Source organism: Alligator sinensis, unplaced genomic scaffold (genome assembly GCF_000455745.1).
Source record: "Alligator sinensis unplaced genomic scaffold, ASM45574v1 scaffold565_1, whole genome shotgun sequence".
NCBI classification, from domain to species: Eukaryota; Metazoa; Chordata; order Crocodylia; family Alligatoridae; genus Alligator; species Alligator sinensis.
In genome coordinates this window covers 1242624-1249157 of record NW_005842234.1, presented here as the reverse complement: position 1 = coordinate 1249157, position 6534 = coordinate 1242624, and positions in this window count along the sequence as shown.

The window sequence follows — 6534 nt, the reverse complement described above, 5'->3', positions numbered from 1 at the left end:
AGGCTGATTGACCCAGTTTGGCTCAGACGTACCCTTATGAACTGAATGCTGGCCCATGAGGGTGTCAGCTGGATACCCAGCTGGGTTCAGATGTATTCTGTTTACCTGTGTGCTTGTGTCTGACTGCAGTTTATTGTTGCTCTGATGAACTGATTTCTGGCATATGAGGGTGTCAGCCTGTCCATGATGATCAACCCAGCCGGGTCAGGTGTGTCGTGCTAATCTGTGTGTGTTTGTGTGTATGACTGATTTGGTGACTGGAAGAACCCAGTCCCATTTGAACTGAGTCCTGCAAGATAGCTCCATTGCGGGTGAAGACTTGCAGAAGGGAGATATACAGCTCTGCATAGAAACACAAGTACACAAGCAGTGCATTGATAACATTACAAAAGACCCTAGAAATGTATCCCTAATAAATGAGCACACCCCAAAGTGATGCGCAAATCTGGTAGCACTGCCATGTATGCCATTTGTAGTTGGAGCCTGTCAGTGTAGCTCTGGTGAGTACATTAATGGAAGAGTTATGGGACTGGAGGGAGGATTGGGTGTACATGTCCTATTGGCCATGCGCACACAGAGTCTTCCTATTGACCATCCATATTCTCTATAGCCACGCTTAGATCCAGGGAAAGCCATTTGTGTATCCAGGTATAATGTGGGCAAAGATTTTGGTCAGCAGAGAGACAGATCGTTCTTACATTGAGTACAAGGGCTGTGGAAGATGCTAGTGGATCTTGAACATGGTTTGGAGATCAGTGGGAGCTGTATACATGTATTGGAAGACAGATTGGGTTACTGAAGTCAGTTCTTCACTATTTGTACAACCCAAATTCCAGCATAGGGTACAGAAATATGGCAGGGCTGGGTCATAAGTACATTTTATTTTTGTACCCTGTGGATAGTTAAATCTAATTATCATCACTCTGTTTTAAATTCCTAACTGACATAGTTCCTTACCCTATTGTTGTATTTACTGAAAGTTCAATAAAGAAATTTGGGGGGGGAAGAGAATATGCTTATTATAATGCTGCTTCATATATTTCCCGAGGGCACTAAGCCTGGTTTTTAGTTTAATCTATAGCATATGATGACACATGAGAATTTCTGACAATAACTTGTAAGCCTTGAGTCATTCTTTTTATAAGAAATAATATTTGTTAAAATGGCTGCATAGAGCTCATAGGACTAAATCAGGGAAAACAGAAATTATTGTTTGATCTCACAAGAGTGGAATTGTGTTGTGGTCCCATCTAACAAGGAAACGATTTAAAATTCTGTGTGAAGTCCTGCTGTTTTGACGATCAATTCAGTGTGGGAAATCATTTTGTTAGAAGTGTCAAGGAAATGATGGATGTTAAAGATATCAACTTTGCTAGCTTATCGTTGGTGTGACTGGTACAGGATTTTTCTTGTATTTTATCATGTATGAACAAGAAAGATGGTAATTCAAAGACTAGAGGTTCAGTGAGGATAAAAATATCAGTCCGTGATACAATATATTTATCTCATATCAATGACATTTATCTAAGTGCTCATACTGTCTGGATTCTCTTGAGTTACATCTCAATGTTTATAATTGAAGTCCCTTTGTGAACGCTTGCGGTAAGCAATGCTTTTATAATAGCCAGCCACATCACTTTAATTTTTAGACTACTGAGAGGGGTATAAATGATGAGTTTTTCCTTTGATTTTTTTTTTGAGAAATATAAATGATAGTTTTTTTTAAATTAAAGACCCATGCTGCTTACATCCTTGTGTGAATGTCTTGTTGTCTGAAGGGTTGGCCAATGTGGTCTGCTGGGGTCAAAAATCCCCCTCCATGCTGAAAGGTAGCAGCACAGGGAATGCCTGAATGTGCAGCATGCGGTGCCGCAGACAGGTCTGTGGCACCACATACCACATGGTTGTGCTTGTCTGGATGCAGCCCTAGGGGCTAAAATCTGCCATTATTTATAGTGAGTAGCCCTATTGAAGTAATCAGTGATACATGTGTTTACCTGGTTTGTGGTATTTCATCAAAGAGAATCCTTTGCTTTTTAGAGGAAAGACAGTTAAAAAACACCAAAGGAAGAACTTACAAATGGATTGCTGTGGCAGGGCACTGTAGGTCCCTGCCACTTTAAGAGCGAAGCCAAGCAGCCAGCAGGTGCTTGACTGCAGAGGCCATTTTAAATCTCTGGCCGCCCATATAAATAGGGGCAGCAACATTGCCTGGCTGCTAGGCTGAATACAACATCCTGGAGGTAAGGGCAGGAGCTGCAGGGGATGTTTTGGAGGCTCCTGGTCCTGGGTATGACCTAAAATTGCACCCTGCTGGGAGTGGGTGCCTGGTGGGGCTCTCTCAGTGGCACGGGAGCCCCCAGGAAATGCCAAGCCAGTTATCAGCCTGGTGAAAGGTGGGTTGGGGAGTCTTAACCCTAGCCCTCACCTTTGGGTGGGTTACGTAATGGCGGAGGTAATGGGGCCAAGCATGGCTGCAGCCACCTGAGCCCTGTGGGGTGTAGGAGCCTGAGTAGTTGGGGCCAGGCATGGCTACGGCCACCTGAGCCCACTGGGGAGGGAAGCCCTGTGGCCCCAGTGAGGGGGGCAGAGATGAGGATCCCTGGTGAGGGGGGCAGTGGTTTGGAGCCCCAGTGAAGTGGGGGCAGTGTGGAGCCCCAGTGAGGGGGTGGCCCTATGTGCGGGGAGTAGGCCAAGGTATGTCTTCGGATGCCTGAGGCTATAGTTTGGGCCAGAGGCTGAGTAAGGGGGCTGAGTCCGAGAGATAGAGGTGAGTCCTGACCCTGGTAAGTCCTCCACCACTGGGAGGCCGAGTGTGGGTCGAAAAGAAGAGCTATAATAAAGCCAATGACCTGCTGCTCCAGGGAGGGAGGGAGAGTCCCTGTGAGAGCCCGGAACACCGGTCATGGTGTGAGTCAAGAACGGCCCGGTGAAGGGTGGCCCCAGAAAGGGGGTGGAGATGAGGAGCCCCAGTGGTGGGGAAGAAGAACCAGAGGGCTGAGAGCCTAGAGTGGGAGAGTTGCCCTGGAAGGGGCCAGGGGAAGCTTAGACCCGGTTGGGTAATAGGCTGGCCACTACCCCAGTGAGGGTCGTGGGAGAGGCCCAAAAGAGTATGTCTGCCACCCAAGGTATGAACTAGGTAAAGCCTATGGCCTAAGGGGCCCGCTCCAAGAGTGAGCGAGGTGGTACAAGTTGTTGACGTGTGAAAGCGACCCTGTGAGAGAGGGTGGAGTGTGAGAGGCCCTAGTGAGAGGAGGGAGGTATGAATGTGAGTATATCTGAGGCTTGACAACGAGGGCTAAGCTTGGTCCAGCTGTAGGCCGGGAGCACTGATGCCATCTGCGAGGCTTGGGCTGCGGTGTAGGGGAGGAACGGAGCCACAGATAGCCCCCCCTGGCATTGGGGCAATAGTGGGCAGCCTCCCGCCTTAATTAATATCCTAATTAATTAACAACAAGGCATGGCAGGTGGGTCAGGGGGGTGGCGGGCCCAAAGGCAAGTGGGTAAACTAGCACTGTGGCTAGTTGGGGAGCCCCACTTTGCCACAATTGCCACGGGGAAAATAGGTATGAGATCATTACCACTAATAAGCACTGAAGACAAAGTGAACAACCTGAGAAAATCCAAGTAGAACAAAAAAAAAAATTGAAATGAAAATAAAATAAGATTGTGTTCATCAGTCTTAGGAATCAAATATTTTGAGTGTAAAATGATTTGACATCCTGGGAACATGTGGAGTGACTGCAAGGAGCATAATCTATACTTTCCAGTAAATACATTTTTATATACAAATTCAGTTTCATATAAGGCACTAAAACTGCTTCTACACAAAGACAAGGGTGTATGCATGAATAACTTATTTGGCACTCGATAGGAAAAAATAATCTGGTAAATTACTCACAAATCACATTTGACCAGTTCTATTTGGGAAGAGTTGTCAGGTGATTAAAGTCACTTGATCTTTGGGATTCTTGAGCTGTATTATATGCCTTTATAGCTGCAATTGCCTGACATATCTTATTGACTGAATGTTCATTTTAGATAGTGTTTCACTTGAAGTCAGGATTTTGGTAAATTTACTGAACAGTTATAGCAAATTGATATTAAAAATCAGGGTTATGTAGCCAATGCTTTGTTAGAATGGCATGATTTCATATATCATAAGAGGTAACATTCAGTTTGGTTGTTCCTCACCCAAAATCTATAGAGGCCAGTGAGAGTCTTCTGTTTCCTTGCACCTGTGGCTGAACTTGCCTTGATGCCTACATTGAAAGAAGTCAAGGAATTTGCTTTTTCAATAATGTTGCATATGGAGTTTCTGAGACGTATATGCTCATTTTGCTTCAAAGATCCTTGAGCCTTTGCTGTGCAGCATTGTGCTGAAATTTCAAGGAAAGGAAACAAAGAAATTGAGGTCAGGGATTTTTCATGTCTGCCACTGTTTTGGTTTTTCCTGTGCTTTTTCTGGTTTGGTGTTTTCATCAAGTGGACAGAATCTTTCACCAAATTGAAGTATATAATTCAGATGTCCTACTAGCCTTTCTATAATATTTTATGATTTATAAACTGTTTGAACTGCCTGTAAAAATCTGAAACCACAGATGGAAAAATCTGAAGCATAACATTCTTGTGGTATAAAATGACACTTTTTACACTGCCTGATGTACACTGAAGCCTTCAGCTTATGTTCCAAATGTTTTCTCTATATTTAGCTCTGATAAGTCCATCTATTGTTTGTTATCACATTTTGGTGGTTATAGCTTAAAGAGAACTAAGGCAACACAGTTTGGATCTACTTTTGGCACTTATTGCTACAAGTCAGCTAGACTAAATGCACAAAACTGACATGGAAGTTGTTGCGACAGTAATGTACCATGTGTGTCTAACTTTTAAAAAATGACTAAATTTGAACAAAAAGCAAGTAAGAACAAACTATTATTGTTTCTAATTTAATGATTTTTTCCAGTTGTTTGGCTTTGACAATTCTGTCAGCCCTCTAGCACTGTAATTTTCTGTCAGCCCTCTAGCACAACATTTTTGTGTTTTGGGTTTTTTTAACAATTGAAAACAAAGTCAGTTCTTCCCGTCAAGATGCACTTTTGCTTCCTTGAGGCTGACAGAAGAAAACTGCCACTTACAATGGGGTAGGAAGTCAATCACAGGTTTTTTCAGTGCAGTGTCCCATAACATTGCACTACCTTTCAGATTTCAGCTGTGCTTTGAGAGGGTGCATGCAGCAGGATGCTGGATGCTCCAGGCTGGCTCAGCAAAGTTGCATGAGCATGTGCTCAAACATAAGCACTTGCATGGACCCAGGAGTGCTCCTCTGTTTAAACCTGAGCACTCAAGTCAGTGCTTTTCAGCTTTTTTAAACTGGAGGCCCCACTTGGAAAATGCCACCTCTTAAGTTTGCACTCAAGTTTTTGACTAGTGAAAGAATAATAGAGCAATTCTTCTGCTGCAAAGGTCTCAGAAAGCCCAGAACAGGTTAGGAATCAGAACTTGTAGAGGTGATATCTTTTATTAGACCTACTAGATTTTTGCCAAAAAATGTCTTGAATTGCAAGCTTTTGGGCACAAGTATCCTTCCTCAGGCATAGGAGAAAAGATTGTACAAGTTCTTCCAGGTAGAAATGGAAGTTCATATTTCATAGGAGAGCTAAAGGTGAATGGTACAGTTCATTGTATGCAGGTCAAGATGTTTTTGACACTGTGGCTTCCTACTTGAAATCCCGGGGTGTACCTTGTGAATGGTGCTTGCACACCTAAAAAGTGTTTAACCTTGCATGGCACCCTTGAAAGGACCTCAAGGCCCGCCAGGCACCCTGGTTGAGAATCACTAGCTCAGGTGCTTTGCTGGTTCGGTGGGCAAGCGATGACTTCTTTGTTCCCGAGCCCGGCTTCTACTTCTGGCTGAAACATGCTTTTACTTATTTCTGGCTGAGAGCGAAACAAGCTGATTCTGGGTTTCTGAGAGGGGGCAAGTCCCAGCCTGGATGCCAGTGACAAAAGCCGAGTCATAGGGAGGGGGGGCGAACATCCCATCCGAGGTGGCGGCTAGATATGTTTATTAGCCCGGCGGCTGAGTCCCTGCCAGGCGTCGCTCTGCTGATCCCCGAGTGAGTCCTTGTAAGTGCATGCTCACGCACTTCACCCCACCCCTGCCAGCGAGGCTCGCGGGGCGGGACCTTGCCGTGCTCCCGGCCCGGCCCGCGGCGGGGGTCACTTCTAGCTACGTGGTGAGAGGCTGGGCAGGCGGGCAGCGAGTCTCGGCCGGGAGCGCCCGGGGCCCGCGTGGAAGTGCACAGGCCGGCGAGCACGGAGCACTCTCACGCACACAGGTCACACATAGACCACACACACAGCTCGCTCGCACCCCCCCCGCACAGCTCAGACGCATACAATCACAGACACACTCGGATCACACGCAGCTGTCAGGCAGTCAGACACAGCTCACCCCCGCTCCGCAGCGAGGCCGCGCCCATTACCGAGAGAGCGGCGCGGCGCGGCGCGCTGGGCTCGGGCTGCCTCCTC